The 17160-nt window shown below is 43.4% G+C and overlaps 2 long non-coding RNA genes across 2 annotated transcripts in view; one reads left to right on the top strand and one right to left on the bottom strand.

The window, feature by feature from the left end:
- Nucleotides 1–3607, top strand: part of LOC147028551 (uncharacterized) — a 119924-nt gene extending 116317 nt beyond the window's left edge. Inside the window, exon 5 of the long non-coding RNA XR_015057604.1 lies at nucleotides 1–3607. This exon is cut by the window's left edge and continues 57 nt beyond it. This is a non-coding gene — a long non-coding RNA (uncharacterized LOC147028551).
- LOC147028552 (uncharacterized) overlaps nucleotides 1–17160 on the bottom strand; it is a 144185-nt gene that overhangs the window by 89789 nt on the left and 37236 nt on the right. The gene's annotated exons all lie outside the window — the stretch shown is intronic.

Consider the following 17160-nt stretch of genomic DNA (forward strand, 5'->3'; position numbering starts at 1 on the left):
CTCAGTGGGTCGAATGGTTCATCGAGACGAGATCCGACATGCAAGTTCAGCATAATTTCCGTACAAAGTATGGGAGGAATTTGCCATCGCAGACTAGTATCAGAGAGAGGTACAAGGGGTTTAAAGAGAGTGTTATGTGAGGTTTAAGAAAACTGGAAGTTGTCAGAAACAGAAAAGTACTGGTCGACCAAGCACAAGTGCAGCAGACGTTGAACGACTGTGTGAATCATTTCAACAGAGTTTCAGAAAATTAATTTGACGCGCATCCAGAGAACTGTGATGACCAACCACCACTCTACACAGAATTTTGCAGAAAAGATTGAAGCCTTGGAGTTATGGGTGGGTTGACAACTTGGGGTTGTGAGGAGGATGGTTGAGGACATGGGGTTGGGGGGTGGACTGAGAACTTGGGGTTGGAGGTGGGTGGGGGGAGGGGGTTGACTTGATAAAGTAACTATTCTTTGCATAATATTGCTAAAGTTACATTTTACATTCCACAGAACTTCTGGGGGTACTGGCTAGTTCCTAATATCGTTTTATTGGAAGCAGAATACAAATCTTTATAATTAATCCCAAGCTCATTACCAGGTCGACCAGATTCCCGTACCTGTAAGGCTGCATATTTACGCTGTCAACAAACGACGCGCAGCTGCCACTCTCTGCTCACCTCTTTCACTGATGGTACACTTTCTATTTCACCGCACCCTCCGGCATTTTCCTTGAACTGTCAAAGCCCTTTGTAAGCTGCAAACCAAAACTCTTCTGCTGGACCTGTCATAAAATTAAGCCAAGGGAAATATGTTTCTTGCTGATTGACAGCCTTGTAAATGGTTTTCTTATTTTATTTTGTCACCTTTCTCCAAGAATTGGTGCCATTTTATCACATTTGCAGTTGATGTATAAATTACGTTATTTGAAAACTCCCACATCTCCCCATCCCTCTTTTTTCATTTTTTTAAGTTTGATGCTATTCTTTGCAAAACACTTTCTTTCTCAACTAGAACGGCACTCTGTATAGTCCGTACCTCCACCAGGTTGAACAGTTTACGTTTTGTCTCCCACTGATGGGCTGCATCTGGGTCCGGACCTGAACCAAAATCGAATCGGCTTGTTATTGTCACTTGATCAACTCATCCACCTCGTCTTGTCATAACTTATCCACAATCTTTAAAAAATATCATGCTATATATTGTTTTTGGCCGCATCTCTCAATGGTGAAGAATCACTTGAAATTTTTTTTAAATTCTCATTTCAGGATCCGGATCTTCACCAAAATCGAATCAATTCTTCATTTTCACACACTCAACCAGTCCAGCAAATTTGTCCGAATCCGTCCACACCCTTTTGAGATATCCTGCTCACAGACAGACAGACAAACAGACAGGGGTGAAAACATAACCTCCGTCCACCTTCGGTGGCAGAGGTAATAATAAACTGTATATATACCTTTGGCAAATCTGGATTCATATCACCTGTCAGTCTTTTATTTTTCACTTTCTTTCAAAACTTGTATAACAAGCTCGAATGAGCTAAGATCCTCGTCCTCTTAATGATGACGTCATAAAACGAATATGACGTCATTGTGATGAATCAGGTTTGCGATAATTATCTGTGCTACTGCCCGGCTTGATTCCCGCAAACAAAATTCAAACAGCTTGCCTAGTTTTGGAGATAATGGTATAGGCGATTTCTATTAGCGGCGATATTATGACGTCAACTTTTTTTCTAGGAAGAATTTCCAAAATCGGAGATGGTTACTGCCTGCGCGTGGACTTTCTGCATATAAATGGCAAGTTTCACGAAGATCCGATGAAAACTCTGGGTTGTGAAACAAAAAAATGTCAAAAAATAGGAATGACGTCATAAAATTGATATGACATCATAGTGATGATATCATATGTGCGGTAATTCATCTCTGCTAATGCCCTGTTCGATTCCCGCAAATAGAATTCAAAAAGCTTGCCTAGTTGTGGAGATAATTTTTTAGGTGATTTCCATTAGCAGAGATATTTTGACATCATGACTTTTTTTTCTAGGAGGAATTTTCAAAATCGGAGATGGTTACTCTCTGCGCAGGGTATTTTTACATATGTATGCCAAGTTTCAGGAAGTTTCGATGAAAACTGTAGGCTGTGAAACAAACTAGTTTCAGAGATAATGGTATAGGCGATTTCCATTAGCGGAGATATTTTGACGTTATAACTTTTTCTAAGAGTAATTTTCAAGATCGGAGATGGTTACTGTCTGCGCAGGGTATCTTTACATATGTATGCCAAGTTTCAGGAAGTTTCTCTGAACACTGTAGGCTGTGAAACAAATGAAACAAAAAATGTCAAAAAATAGGAATGACATCATAAAAATTGATATGACGTCATCGTGATGTATCATATGTGCGGTAATTCATCTCTGCTAATGCCCTGTTTGATTCCCGCAAACAGAATTTAAAAAGCTTGCCTAGTTTCGGAGATAATTTTTTAGGCGATTTCCATTAGCGGAGATATTTTGACGTCAAACTTTTTTTTCTAGGAGGAATTTTCAAAATCGGAGATCCTTACTGTCTGTGCAGGGTATCTTTACATATATACGCCAAGTTTCAGGAAGTTTCGATGAAAACTGTAGGCTGTGAAACAAAAAAAGTTCACAAGAACAACAACGTGAGTAAGACTTAGAGATCCTCCACGAGGATCTAAAAATAATTGTGATGAGTTTCAATATTTAATTCTTGCTCTAAAATGTTCCACGAAACTTTGTGGTTGAGAGGATAAAGTCATTGCATTGCTCTCACCAGTATAGGTTAATTTGCAATTCAATCGACACAACGACTCGGAAGAAGAAGTTTCAGTCATGTTATCAGTTTCTTTGCAATGGATTGGTAAGTTGTTCAGTTCAGTCATTTCAATCAACAGTTCCTTTCCCATGGATTGGTAAGTTGACCGGTAACTATATACTAACCTGTCCAGAGTTCACAAGCCCAGGGAAATTTATTCCTTGGAAAAAACAAACTATAAATGATTCTTTGTATGTTGTCATGAATTTTACTCTAGATCCCACTGTTGAGGATGGTGTGGTATTAGTTGTGCAGGGTGGCATGGTACTGAGAGCAAGGCTCAGCAGAGCAGGATCCTAGTGGAAGATGTGGGTGCAAGATGCTGCCATTATTCAGTAGCAAAGGAAGTAAGAGTATGTTGCTAACAAACATTTGGCACAGATCGACTGAAACCTTTTAGCTGTATTCATCAAACGTTGTTGGCTGAGCAAACATTGCTCTGACTCTCTCAGACCACACCTATAGGCAACGTAAGGCAGCTTCAAACAGGTGTGGTCTGCTCTCTTGGCCTGACCCACAACACAGGGATTTGATTTTTCTTTCCCACATCCCGCCTCCCCCACTGGTGAACGGAATCACAAAAATTATCATAGTCTGAATCGTACTTCTCATTAAATTTATTTAATAATGCTGTGTGTATTCATTGTTTTTAATTTATGCAATTCCCAATCTATACGATAACATATGTTTGGCTGTGTCGCCATTTTCCTCAGAGATGGTCGAGCAGATCTTCGTCAAACTGTCAGAGGTTCATCAATGAGTTCTGGGGAGTGTTTTAGGCCACCACAAAAAAGTAGACTGAGCAACACCAGGTACCCCAGCTTATATATATATATATATATATATATATATATATATATATATATATATATATATATATATATATATATATATATATATATATATATATATATATATATATATATATATATATTACATATCGAAACATGTGGAGTGTAACGAGCACTCCGCTGATCCCCATTGGACACAGTCCACACCTAAGCGTCGCCTCCAACACAGAGGCTTTGACCCGGTGACTGCCAAACAGACAAAGATTATATGGTCATCATCAGTTAAACATCAAACGGAGCTAACAATCTAGTTTTCAGGCTTATTTGCCCTCATCAGGATGGTACACCAATTATGACCACATTCGTCGTTTAAACATCAGACGCATCTCCTGACAGTTATGGTGAGCATCCCCATGGATTATGTTTCACACTGTAAAACCACATAATCTGCACAGAAGAACCATCCGTCTGCCACCCAGATGATTGTTCCTGCTGATGCAAACCATTCAACCAGAAGGCACGTGATGTGATCAGCGGAAACATCGAAACGTGTGGAGTGTGACGAGCACTCCGCTGATCCCCATTGGACACAGTCCACACCAAAGCGTCGCCTCCAACACAGAGGCTTTGTCCTGGTGACTCTGTGAAACAGGCTTTTCTGTTTGATCCAGCTGTTCCTGGACTCTGTGTCCTTTTCTCCTGACAAGGTGGAGAGTTTGCTGTCGAACCACAATTCAGATTCTGCAACCGGTCCAGACGGCATCAGCCCACATGTCCTAAAAACCTGCTCCTCTGCTCTTGCTCACCCTCTCTCTGTTCTATTCACCCTCTCATTTTCTCAAGGTCATCTGCCATCTGCTTGAAAATCAGCAAACATCACTGCTCTGCATAAAAAAGAAGCAAAAACAGATTCCTGCAACTGCAGACCAATCAGCATTCTCCCAATCATCAGCAAGGTTATGGAATCCATCATCACTTCTGACATCATATCCTTCCTCTTCTCCAAGGGCTTGATTTCCGATCATCAATTTGGATTTAGACTAGGTCACTCTACCCTGGACATGCTGCTTCTGCTTTTCTAACAATGGATGGAGGTCCAAAATGCCAAACATGAGATCAGAGCCGTCTCTCTCGACATATCGCGAGTTTTCGATACAGTCTGGCACCCCGCGCTGCTCAACAAACTCTCTTCTCATGGTATCCAAGGCAATCTCCACTCATGGCTCGTGGATTTCCTTTCCTGTCGCCATCAACACTTAGCTCTTAATGGCTCTCTCATCTCCTCTTCCTGTCCATGCTGGAGTTCGTCAAGGCATGGCAGTGTTCTTGGCCCAGTGCTTTTTCTGTTTTTCATCGATGATCTTTCAGACTCTGGAAAATCCTCTTTATGTCTTTGCTGATGACTCCACCCTATGCCGTAAGATCTCTTATCATCCTCTTCACTCACTGCAGACCTGGATAAAAATCTCACGCAGGTCAAACACTTGGAATATGTCTTTTAACTCTGAGAACTCTCTCCCTCTCTCTCCCTCACTCCATCTCTTGCTCTCTCTCTCTCCCTCTCCATAACACAAACCCTCCCATGTGCTTTCTCAACAACCCTCTCAAAGAAGTCCAGTTACTTAAACACTTGGATCTTACTCACAGCCATAATCTTTCTTTGGCAAACCACATTTCAAAGTTGGCCTCAAAAGCAAGTCACTGACTGGGCATCCTCTGTCATGCAAAGTCCTTCCTTGGCATACTTGAACTCCTGTCCACTTACAATGCTCTCATCCGCAGCTTGATGAAATACTGCTCTCCACTATGAGCTGGTGCCCCTGCCTCACACATTGCTGAGCTTGACGCCGTGGAAACCAAGGCCTTCAAGACCATTGGAATCTCCCACGATGAAGCTGAGTCTTTGGGCGTATCACTTTGCCATCGTTGACAGGTCGGTGGTCTCATAGTCTTCTTCCGCCTCCTTGCTGGTCTTGCACCCTGTGCCCTCTCTGTGCTTTGTCCCTCCCTCGCACGCAGCCAGGTATCTCCAGTATGCACGGTCCACCAGCAACCCCCTTCGAGTAAAACTCCCAAAATCAAAAATTACCGCTCACCTCCACTCATTTGTTCCTCTTTTCCTTTTGTTTTTTTTTTTTTCTTCCCCACCTGTAGAACCAACTTCTCTTCTCTTGTCTCTTTTGGGTGGTAATCCCCTCATGAGCAATTGATTCTCAAGTTGCAAAAACCAAATAGTTGGCTAATTCGGCCCAAACAGAGGTAGCTTGAGGTTCAAGTCTGACACAGGTGTCGATCAAGAGACGAGGAATCATGAAATATCAAGTCAGGGTCATCAGTGAAGGGAAATCGAGTGGGTAACTAACTTCCACTTGCCAAATATTTTTGCCAGCTGAGGCTGGTATCTGCCTGGGCCTGTCTTGAGGATGGTTTGGTCTGGACTGGTTAAATTTCAATCGTGAAGTGAACTGTTCTTCTGAATGAGAGTCCGAATGCCACCATGATTGGTCATCGCCGAAAGGTTTCAATAACTTGTTTTCGCTGCTCGTGCAGCATCCATTAATCGTAATATAAAGCCTTTGTGGTAATCTTTTATAACTATGGTCAGGCCTTGTGATCACTCGACTCCTCCGTCACTTAGACAGGGAAAAAATAGACAGGGGGAAAACAATACCATACTCAGCATTCATTGGTCCACCAAGATCATGTGTGCTCATCTTTAGCACTTCAATGGTAAAACAACACAAACCTGCGTGGTTGTATAAAAAACAAATCGTGCTTCTTAAGATCATTACCTCCACCACCGAAGGTGAAGGAGGTTATGTTTTCACCCCTTTCTGTCTGTTTGTCTGTGTACAGGATATCTCAAAAAGTTGTTGACGGATTTGGATGAAACTTGGTGGACAGGTTGGGTGTTGTGACCACGACAAATTGATTCGATTTTGGTGAAGATCCAAATCTGGATCCGACTACTACAATTTTTAACGTGATTCTTCACCATTGAGAGATCGGGCTCAAAAACGATATATAGCATGATATTTCACGAATGTGTTGGGCCTGATGTGTTCTCTTGGATCAGGCATTACGTGGTGGAGGTATGCGCTCTTCTGATTGCCTTTCTAGTTTCATATTTTCCAGGCGTGCCCAAGATGTGGAAGGAAGTAAACTTATTAATCACGACAATATAATATGATATAAAATCAATTGATTATTATGTTATGACTATGACCATAACGTTTCTTGAGGTCAGACGTTTATTATAAAAGTGAGTGGAATTAGAAAGCCGGTAACAAGTTCTGATATTGCCTTGCGACTTTAAGCTGAGTAGAAAGAGCATGAGAGTTCATGAAATTTCTGACTAATGCAGAATATATTGTTGCGAATTCGCGCCCGCCGGCGTGCGAGCGGCCACGTAACTCGAATCGCGGCACGTCGCCCACCGGACGGACAATTCTGTCGTGACCCTCTCTGACTAACGCCGGGATCTAGTCACGGGTGGGCCTTTCGGCCTCACCACGATCGTGCCAATCGGCCCCCCGCGTGGAATAGGGTTGTTCGCCAAATTCGACCTACCTAAGTACCCACACGGAGGGTAGACCGGGCGATCGCACCTCGCCGCAGGTCGACTCCGGACTTGGGCCACTTTAAGCGACCCGTTCCGTACTATCGGGATAACCGAGCGGTGTTCTCGTCAACCTCGATGGTTCCGATTAATTATCGGGCGTATTTAGCCCACGACCAACCCTTTACGTGAAGTAAGATGGAGATTCAATTAAAGAAAAGACGAAGCGAAACGGGAAAAACAGTTCAACATGAAGCACATTTATTCCGCGGCACACGGAAAGCACACATATACAATTACAACAATTATGCACCAAAAGCAATTTCAACAAAAGAAACACAACAATGCAGATCTACTACCGACTACGCGAGCACACGGCAACACTTACACAGTTTTACTTTACAGACGGCGCCGACAACACATATACTCAAAAGCAAAAGAAAAGGGCCACCCTCAAATACAAGGGGACAGACGGGGCCTGTGGGCGCGAGACCGGGTGGAGCCTACCCGTCTTGTGATGAGCTGCAAATGTGGCGGCGGTGCCCCGACTCTGCGCTCCTCCGCGGGTTTCGTTGGCACTGCTTGGAATGGGGTGGGAACGGCCGCACTTTGTACCTGCGGCTCGGCGCGCGCCCTGTACGAGTCCAGAACAGCCTGACGCTCGGTGCCCACAAGCGGTGCGGGAATGGCCGCAGAAGGAGAGGCGAAGGTGGTGGAGGGTCTAAAGTGGCGGTCCCTGGCCACGGTGACGCTTGGAATGGCGGTGATGCGATGGTTGCGGGATGGTGTGCTGTGAAGGTAAAGGTCGTGGCTGTTGGCATTGTTCTTGTTGTGAAGCGGCGTTGCAGTTGGTGGTTGTTGTGTGATGGCGGTTGAGACGTGGTTGGTTCAAAATAAAGATAGAACAGAAAAACGGCTATCTTAAAGGGTCGCAGCTCGAATGAATCACATTTATTCCCTCTAAACAACGGGTTTGGGGCTAACTACACATGTACTTACAGAGATATCTCACCTACGGGACCTGCATGGTGGTTTGCGAATTTCCTCAACCACAACAATATATATAACCATCTCATAACTATAGGTATGTTGATGGAGGGGCTTTCATTGTTCTTGTTTAGAGTTTAAATAAGTGGTAAGTTGGAGTGAAAGGGAGACCGGGGGATCAAAGGCCACTCACCAGTTGCTTTTGTGTGTGCAACGGCTTTCCAGATTGCTTGAAGTATCGCTTGTGCTTTATCTTTTAAATAAACGCAAGTTAGGACTACTCCCACCTGCCAGTTGGACCTTTGAGTTTTGTGACAGTGTACTGTGTACGCCCTTCAGTTGGCTATTGAGTTGTTGGAAGGGGTAAAGCAGATATTCTGTTTTTGGACTGAAAATTCTGACCTCGAGAAGTGCTCAGGAAGTGGTGATTTCTCCCCCTACCCTTACCCCTAAGTATCATTGACGACTCAAATCAGTTGAATGGCTGGTAAAGGGGGCAGACTATAGTGTCATGATCATCTCACCAATAACCATCATTCACAAAATGATCTTGCTTTCAAAATGGAAATGGCCCTGCAGCAGCACTTATTATTAAGTTTAAAAATCTCTTTGTTCTGTACGTATGCTTGCATACACTTATTTTTGACATATATCCATACTGACATGAGAGAAAATTCCTTGTTTAATCCAGAGTAGCTTTGTGCTTGGTGAGACGGTCACAATCCACCCATCGGCCTCATTTTCCTGCAGTTAAAACCTCGTCCTTCCAATATCTTGTGTATGTTTTTATTGAGTACAACAAGCAACCTTTGGAGCATCTTCTGAATGTATCTCGCCCTCCATCAATTGAAGCGACCTTGGAGTGAATGACAATCTTTGCCATGATATGACTGACACACACACACACACACACACAATTGTCAAATGAAAAAAATTATTGCATTGATTGGACCAACTTTGTCACATGCCGTCTTCAAAATTAGGAAAGAAATTTCCTATTATTACATGAGTATTTTGTGATATTATTCAAGAGGAAAGGTTGGACATCATTTAACGAAGAGTGGGAACCATTAGTGTAGCAGTAGTCAAATTTGGGGTCACGACTCCAAATGGGGTCACAGCACTGCATGGGTAAAGCCTCGTGTTGGCTTGCTGGCTTGCAATATGAGGGTCCTGATTTTGAGCCCCTGTGCTGTTGAATTAACACCATGTGGGGTTGACAGCCTGTCATCCTTCTGAGGTCGGCAAAATGAGTATCAGTGTCCTGGTAACAGGGGCATTGCATCAGCGGCACAGCCAGCCAATGATGGCTGTCTTGTGCTGCATACGAAGGTGCATGAGGAGGAGGAAGAGTAGCAGGGTAGTTTTTATTATCCTGCTACATTTTAATAGGGGTAGAGGTACTACTACAATAATGTCAAATTATTCCATTTTGTATATCTTGTGCAGGAAATCCTCACTTGTGGAGTAAGACGTCCTCACATGGGATGTGGTCACTAAAACAGCTCAGTTCTGTGTAATGTCTCTTCACTCTCATGTTATTTATTACCTTGCATGTCCCGACTACTGTAATGCCTGATATGTGGTGTGTAATCTCTATCTGTGTATCTGTGTACCTGTGTAAATGTGGTGTGTAACAAAACTAAAATTCGATCGGTGGTGTCACAATGCTCAGGACCAGGTGTCACGTACTCGTGCAGGTCAGTAAACCCAATGAAATGGAATTTTTCAGAGTATAAATATTGATTATGTTTATAATGCCATCTTTTGGAAGATCTTGTCTGTGCATGATGTTGGGTTTACAAAAATGTGCAGCTGCTTGAACGAGGTCGCATTCAGCAAAAGGTATGGAACTTCTGCATTCGGACAAATATCGGTTGGAAATCTAACAGATTGGATCAAGCTGGAAGTGTCTTGAAGACGAACACGATGGACAGTATGGTTGACACCTGACACCGTGCCAACCGTCTCAGATTCAGAAGTCGTCTGATCGTTGAAGTCGTCTCAGATTCAGAAAAGAGAGCTGAGGTGGGAGCAGCCACAGTCAAATTTGGCAAAGAGGAAGCTTATTAAGAACTTTCATCAAATTCCTGCTCTCTGTACCATCCTTGTGAGGCTCTGATGCTCCAATTATTTTTACAGATATGGAGCACTTCACTAAACTTCATTCTCTCTCCTTTGTTCTTGGATCCTCAAAGCCACTCTGCAAGCTTTTGTCCCATGCCCCTTATTAATCGTGGGTAATAATTAACTAATTTACTGTATTTGAAGCCAAGTTGACTGGATGGCCTCGAGGTACGCACACTCGCCTCTAAGTTGTCTCGCCTGTGTTCGATTCCTGACCCAGCTATAAGCTGTCAGCCTCGTGTTTCATCGGCAGGGTGATTCATCAATCCGTGTGCTGTCTCTTGGATGGACGTTAAATAGGTGTCCCATCTGCCAGCATTTGTTGGTGGATGTTAAAGATCCCATGGTGTTCTTCGTGAAGAGTTGCTGAGCTATCGCCGGCACCGTGGCCAAAATCCCAATTCCTGCCATCACTAGTCAAACGTCAGGTCTGGCCGGCTGGTTCGTGAAGACTCTGGCCACGCTTCCCCCGGCCGACCCCACATGTAAGATGGGATTATTGTGCCATTAAATAAGAAGACTATTTTAGCCCTTATCATAAACTGCATGATTCCAGTGGCTAAAGAGCAAAGTTTTCAACAACAAGTTTGTATGCACACCCGTAGAGATGCACTGCTCCGGCGCATGCTCCCATACCTGACCTGTCCGTAACCTTAGGACATTTTCAGAATGTTTCAAAACTGTTCTTTCGAGTGAAAAGTGGACAAAGGTAAATAAAGACCATGGAAACATGGAAACAGGGTTATTAAATGTTAAGATGCAATTGTGTTTCCATAATGTCATGCGAGATGTATTGATTTATAGATATGAAGAAATTTCCTCATTGATCTGCTTCCAAGTAATAATGTTTGCCTTTTCAAATCCTTTTTTATTACCTCTTCCACCGAAGGTGGACGGAGTTTACATATTCACCCTTGTTTCTTTGTGTCTGTCTGTGAGCAGGATATCTCAAAAATCTATGGGTGGATGCTGACAAAACTGGACAAGGTTGGTGTGTGCCAAGGATTAATTGATTCGATTTTTGTGAAGATCCGAATCCGGATCTGGATACTTGAATTTCTTCAGTGATTCTTCACCGTTGAAAGATGGGCCCAAAAACGATATGCAGCACGATATCTCAAAAGGTTTGAGACGGATTCGGACATATCTTGGTGGACAGGTTGTGTGCATGACGAGGAAGAATTGATTCAGTTTTGATGAAGATCCGGATCCGGATGTGATAATTTTTTCAGTGATTCTTCATCATTGAGAGATCGGGCTAAACCAATATATAGCACAATATCTCAAAAAGTTGTGGACAGATTCAGACGAGACTCGCTGGACAGGTTGGATGTGTGACAAGGATTCAATTTTAGGTGAAGACCTGGATCCGGATCGGATAAAAAAAAAATTTGTGATTCTTCACCATTAAGAGATATGGCCGAAAACGATATCTCAAAAAGTTTTGGACGGATTATGACAAAACTTGGTGGATGAGTTGGGTCGGTGATAAGATGAAGTTGATTCGATTTTGGTTATGGTACGAATGCAGATCCAGCCTATCGGTGGGCCACAAAACGTAAACTGTACAGGGCGAGAGGCGAGAGGGTTGGTGGTGGGGATATGGTGATTGAAAATTGTACCATATTAATCACCAAGGACACAGGCAGTGCAAGGTCAAGAAAAAGTTGATTTGGGCAAAATATTTTCATTTTTCATATCTATAGATGCCCAGACAAAGCAAGTATGAAGCATATTTCATGTGGCTTTGCGACCGTGGATCAAGCCTCACACAGCTGCCGATTAGCTGTGTGACGCTTGGTTTGCCGTGATTGGCTCCGGGTAAGTGATGTCAATACATCATTACTGCACATACTTCCTTGTTCTTAGAATTTCAAAATATAATTAGAGCGACAAACAATGCAACAAAAAGTGAGCCTTGGGCCAAGGTGCTTACTTTTACGTGAGATACTTTTTGACGAGAAATCTTCTCTTGAATGGAAAAGCAGTTGTATATTGTTACGCATCTGGTCTCTGGAGGTATATGTGATGTTTTCGTGTATATATCTTATATGTGATGATAGTATATGCGATACTTTACTTGTTCTGAAGTTGAACGCCTCCCAAGTGGGTCTATGTGAAGGTATTTAAGGTGATGAATCCATCAGACCATGGTGCTCAGTTACACAACACCTCGGGTGATATGGGTTCACCCAGACCTGGGTCTGGGTGAAGGGGTGAGTGGGTTCTCGGACTGGGTAAATTGGATTGTGAGTACATTATACATGATATTTCGATTTGAAAAAATGCTCTTAAATGGAAAAGCATTTGTATGTTGCGATGGATCTGGTCTTGGGGGTAAAACGAGGGATATATTAGAAGAGTTATTTCATAGTACTTGTCAGTAAATTTCATAGTACGTGTATGCAAGTGTGGTGTAATTCCCGTGAGTGATAAAACGTGTCGAGCATGTGCTTCGAAAGATCTCATCCCTCCTTCCCCAGTGTCTGTGTTTAAGCCTGACCTCACGTGATTTTATTTTGTCTCGTCAATCTCCTGTCGTGTCTCGTGTTCCCCCGAGTGAATGAATAAGGTGCATTTGTTAAGCTGTTGTGTTACCGGGGGCGTATTGTTTCATTTATTTGTTTGCCTGTGATCGCCGCCTGACGACCATGCTTGTCTCCCTTCTTCCCATTCCCCTTGTTAATAAATACGTACCTGTTTTGTTGAAATCCTTTGTGGTGATTGGGAGCGGGCTCCATTATGCTTAGAAAATGGTATTATTAACCAGTTACAAGGGCAGATTGAGTTTGCGCATCCACGCCTCCAGCACAGTATGTTGAAGAGCTTCGTTCGGGAATTCCTGTTAGCATCCTTTTGCACTCGGAGATGCCATTTTGCACTAAGTTGACCCGGCGAACACGGAGACCTTTTCATCACATATCCGCCGGGTGGCATGGCAGTCATTGAGTACTGCAGGACTGTAACAATATCAACCCTAACCTTCTCACTAAATTCAGTTTACAAGCCTACGTTGATCCACTCCATAACTGGGAATCCACAGAGTGGCCACACACAAGCCACCCTTTGAATATTTTCAGGCTGCTGAAGCTCTACCATAAACCTCATCTCCTGATCTGGGAGAGCAGACCAAAATCTGCACAGCGCAAAGCTCCTAATGCTTTTGGTAGGCAGGTCATGATATGCGATCCTCATGACCTGCTCTATATATCCTGAGCTAGTTCAGGAATAGTTTCAATCAGCACAATATGTGATATTGCAATTCAATTATGCCAATACCAATATAATTTGAAACCCTAAAAAATGACGAATTAGGGTGCAATTAATTATTGGCTCCTAAATTAACCCTGATGTAACCTGGGTAACAGCTTCTAGTTATCTCATTATGGAATGTGTGGATGAACAATGTGAGGGAGTGTGGGACTGTTTGGGAGGTTGACTCAATGGATCATGCACTGCTAAAGGAGAGTCTACCTGCATTGTAAGTTCCGTAATTTATTCTCACACAACTGCTATCTCGCTTCCACCTCTATTGTGATGAATTTTTACATAAAGGATTCAGTGGCAACAGAAGACCACAAGAGATCGAGGCCAATGCTATTGATCACCACTGAAAGGGCGAATTCCTCACACTTCCCAATATTCATTGCTGGGGATGCCTCAAAGTTTCTCTCAAAGGATTCTAATGCACTGATTTTCCACTGATCTGGGTCTCTCTCTCTCTCTCTCTCTCTCTCTCTCTCTCTCTCTCTCTCTCTCTCTCTCTGTCTCTGTCTCTCCCTCTCTCTCTCTCTCTCTCTCTCTCTCTCTCTCTGTCTCTGTCTCTGTCTCTGTCTCTGTCTCTGTCTCTGTCTCTGTCTCTGTCTCTGTCTCTGTCTCTGCCTCTCTCCGCCTCTCTCTCTCCCTCTCTCTCTCTCTCTCTCCCTCTCTCTCTCCCTCTCTCTCTCCCTCTCTCTCTCCCTCTCTCTCTCCCTCTCTCTCTCCCTCTCTCTCTCCCTCTCTCTCTCCGTCTCTCTCCCTCCGTCTCTCTCCCTCTCCGTCTCTCTTTCTCCGTCTCTCTTTCTCCGTCTCTCTTTCTCCGTCTCTCTCTCCGTCTCTCTCTCCGTCTCTCTCTCCGTCTCTCTCTCTCTCTCCGTCTCTCTCTCTCTCTCTCTCTCTCTCTCTCTCTCTCTCTCTCTCTCTCTCTCTCTCTCTCTCTCTCTCTCTCTCTCTCTCTCTCTCTCTCTCTCTCTCTCTCTCTCCCCTCTCTCTCTCCGCCTCTCCCTCCCTCCCTCCCTCTCTCTCTCTCTCTCTCTCTCTCTCTCTCCCCTCCCCCTCTCTCTCTCTCTCTCTCTCTCTCTCTCTCCGCCTCTCTCTCTCTCTCTCTCTCTCTCTCTCTCTCTCTCTCTCTCTCTCTCTCTCTCTCTCTCTCTCTCTCTCTCTCTCTCTCTCTCTCTCTCTCCGTCTCTCTCTCCGTCTCTCTCTCCGTCTCTCTCCCTCCGTCTCTCTCCCTCTCTCTCTCTCTCTCTCTCTCTCTCTCTCTCTCTCTCTCTCTCTGTCCCTCTCTCTCTCCCTCTCCGTCCCTCTCTCCCTCTCCCTCTCCGTCCCTTTCTCTCTCTCTCTCTCTCTCTCTCTCTCTCTCTCTCTCTCTCTCTCTCTCTCTCTCTCTCTCTCTCTCTCTCTCTCTCTCTCTCTCTCTCTCCCTCTCCCTCTCCCTCTCTCCCCGTCTCTGTCCCATTTGTTTGAGTGCCCGACAAGTGGAATATTTCAATACCTTTATGATTTCCTAATGACCTGTGGTAATGAAATACGAGTCATTTACAACTCTGCTGAACATACTGTGAAAGCAGATGGACTTATAAATTTGTTGTTTTGTTTTTAATGTAACATTCCTTTTCGAGAATGCAACTACTGTATGTTAATAGTTGGATGATGGACTTCCTAATTCGTATTTTACTCGTATAATACATTATCGTGATATCTTGTGGTTTTGTAATGCAATATTTGTTGAGAAATTTAGTACATTCATTTTTATTCAAAAAAGGATATTTATCGAATAATGTACAAAATATTCTACAGTGCCCACAATATTGTAAGGAAATATGTGCTAAAAAGAGCACATGTAAAAACCGCAAAAGTTGTCCATTTACTTTTCTCAAAAACCTTATCTTGCTGCCAGTGCTAAAACCAACAAAACTATCACTGTCAGGTTTGTGACATTGTTGGAATAGAGTCTAGTGACACCAAGGAAAGTTTCAGTTTGATAAGCCACGTTTCTGAGTTTATTATACAAGTAACCTAGGTTGAGTATATTTCTCTTTCTCAATCGTAGAATGAAGCTTGGTCGTACCCAGAACAAAGTGGCTGAAAAGCCTTTGGACTATGAAGAAAAATTTCAACAAACAGCCATTTTTGGCTTTTAAATTCATCATAGCCGGAGGACTGCTCAGGTTTCTTTTGTTTTTGTTGACTTCTATAAAAAATACCATCTCTTATTCCACAAGCCTTGTGGAAAAACTATCTTACAGGTTGGAAGATTAACATAATGATAGTGGAGCAGTGAGAAATGGGTGGATGCAGGATGACTGCTAAATATATGAACATGATTATATAGGGATGGAACATTTTATTTATTTATTACTTTCAAAATCTAAAGATTTCGTAAGTATATTGATGACTTCCGTCCTCTGTTTGTGTGTGTGTGTGTGTTTGTTTGTTTGTAGGCGCGATAACTCGAGAACGGAAGAAGCTACCAATGTCAAATTACACCACGTGATTCAGGAGGGTGATGGCTCGTGCTGATTAGATTTTGGTCAAAATCGGTCAAAGGTCAAGGTCACAGTGAGGTCAAACATCCAAAACATGATAACTCGAGAAAAGTTACCACAGGTATTGACGGAGCGTGAGTTTGGAAGATCGAGGTAAGTTCGGCGGAATTTGTGTCAATTCATCGAGTTACGGTTGTTTTAAAAATTTCAGTGTTATAATATAATATTAAATAATTCCGTTAATTCCTGTGGAGAAATGGAGTATTTTTGCTTCGGTCGACGTTACGAGTTCGTTTTAACTTTGATTTTAATCTTGTCTTCGGTTTTTGCGATCGCTTAGGACGCTTAACACTTGGTTGTCGAAATTCTGGGAAAAATCGGATGTTTTGGAGACGTTTTAAGATTGTATAAAAAATATTTCACTCGCCGCGTCACGGCTCGTCACGTGGTGCAGTGCGCTCGAGTAGACGCGTCGTTGAGTTACGTAAAACTTTTGCGTGTGCGTGCTGACATTGCGCTCGCCGCGGCGTCCTTTCGAGTTGGGGGGGGGCCGTCGAGTGTGACCTTTACGTTACGTTTATCCGCGGGAACTCGAGAACAGAAGAAGTTGATGGTTTGGTACAGAATCATCGTAGAAACTTCTGGTTTGCGTCGCTACCTTCTCTAGAGAGAGCTTTTATTAGACAAGGTCAGAGGTCAAGTTGACGATTTCGTAAGTACCAGTCTATGACTGCTTGTTTATTTATTTATTGTATTCATTGTTGAGGCTCGTGTGGGAGCTAACACACAATACACAGCAAGGGGGGCATGAGGCAAGACGGGCGTGAGTGGGAAGGACAAAACAGTGGGGGATAGAGACATTATGAGATTTGTGGAAGGGAGAGGGATGGGGCGGAGAATATGGGGTATACAAGATGGACATTACAGGGACTTTCAGGAAGGAAAGCAGGGAATTTGAAGGAGGTGGGTTTCGGTGGATTATCGGGGGTAAAAAAGATCGAGGATTTGGATATGGGATGATAAGAGGTGGTGGTGAACAGCTGTTTTGAAGGCCTGGAGGGAAGAGTGAGATTGAATAGAGTGAGGGAGTTTATTCTAAAGGCGGGAAAAAAGAGGAATGAA

Source organism: Eptatretus burgeri, chromosome 4, assembly GCF_056783735.1.
Source record: "Eptatretus burgeri isolate ZD-2024b chromosome 4, Ebu_testis_v1, whole genome shotgun sequence".
In the NCBI taxonomy this organism is placed as follows: Eukaryota; Metazoa; Chordata; class Myxini; order Myxiniformes; family Myxinidae; genus Eptatretus; species Eptatretus burgeri.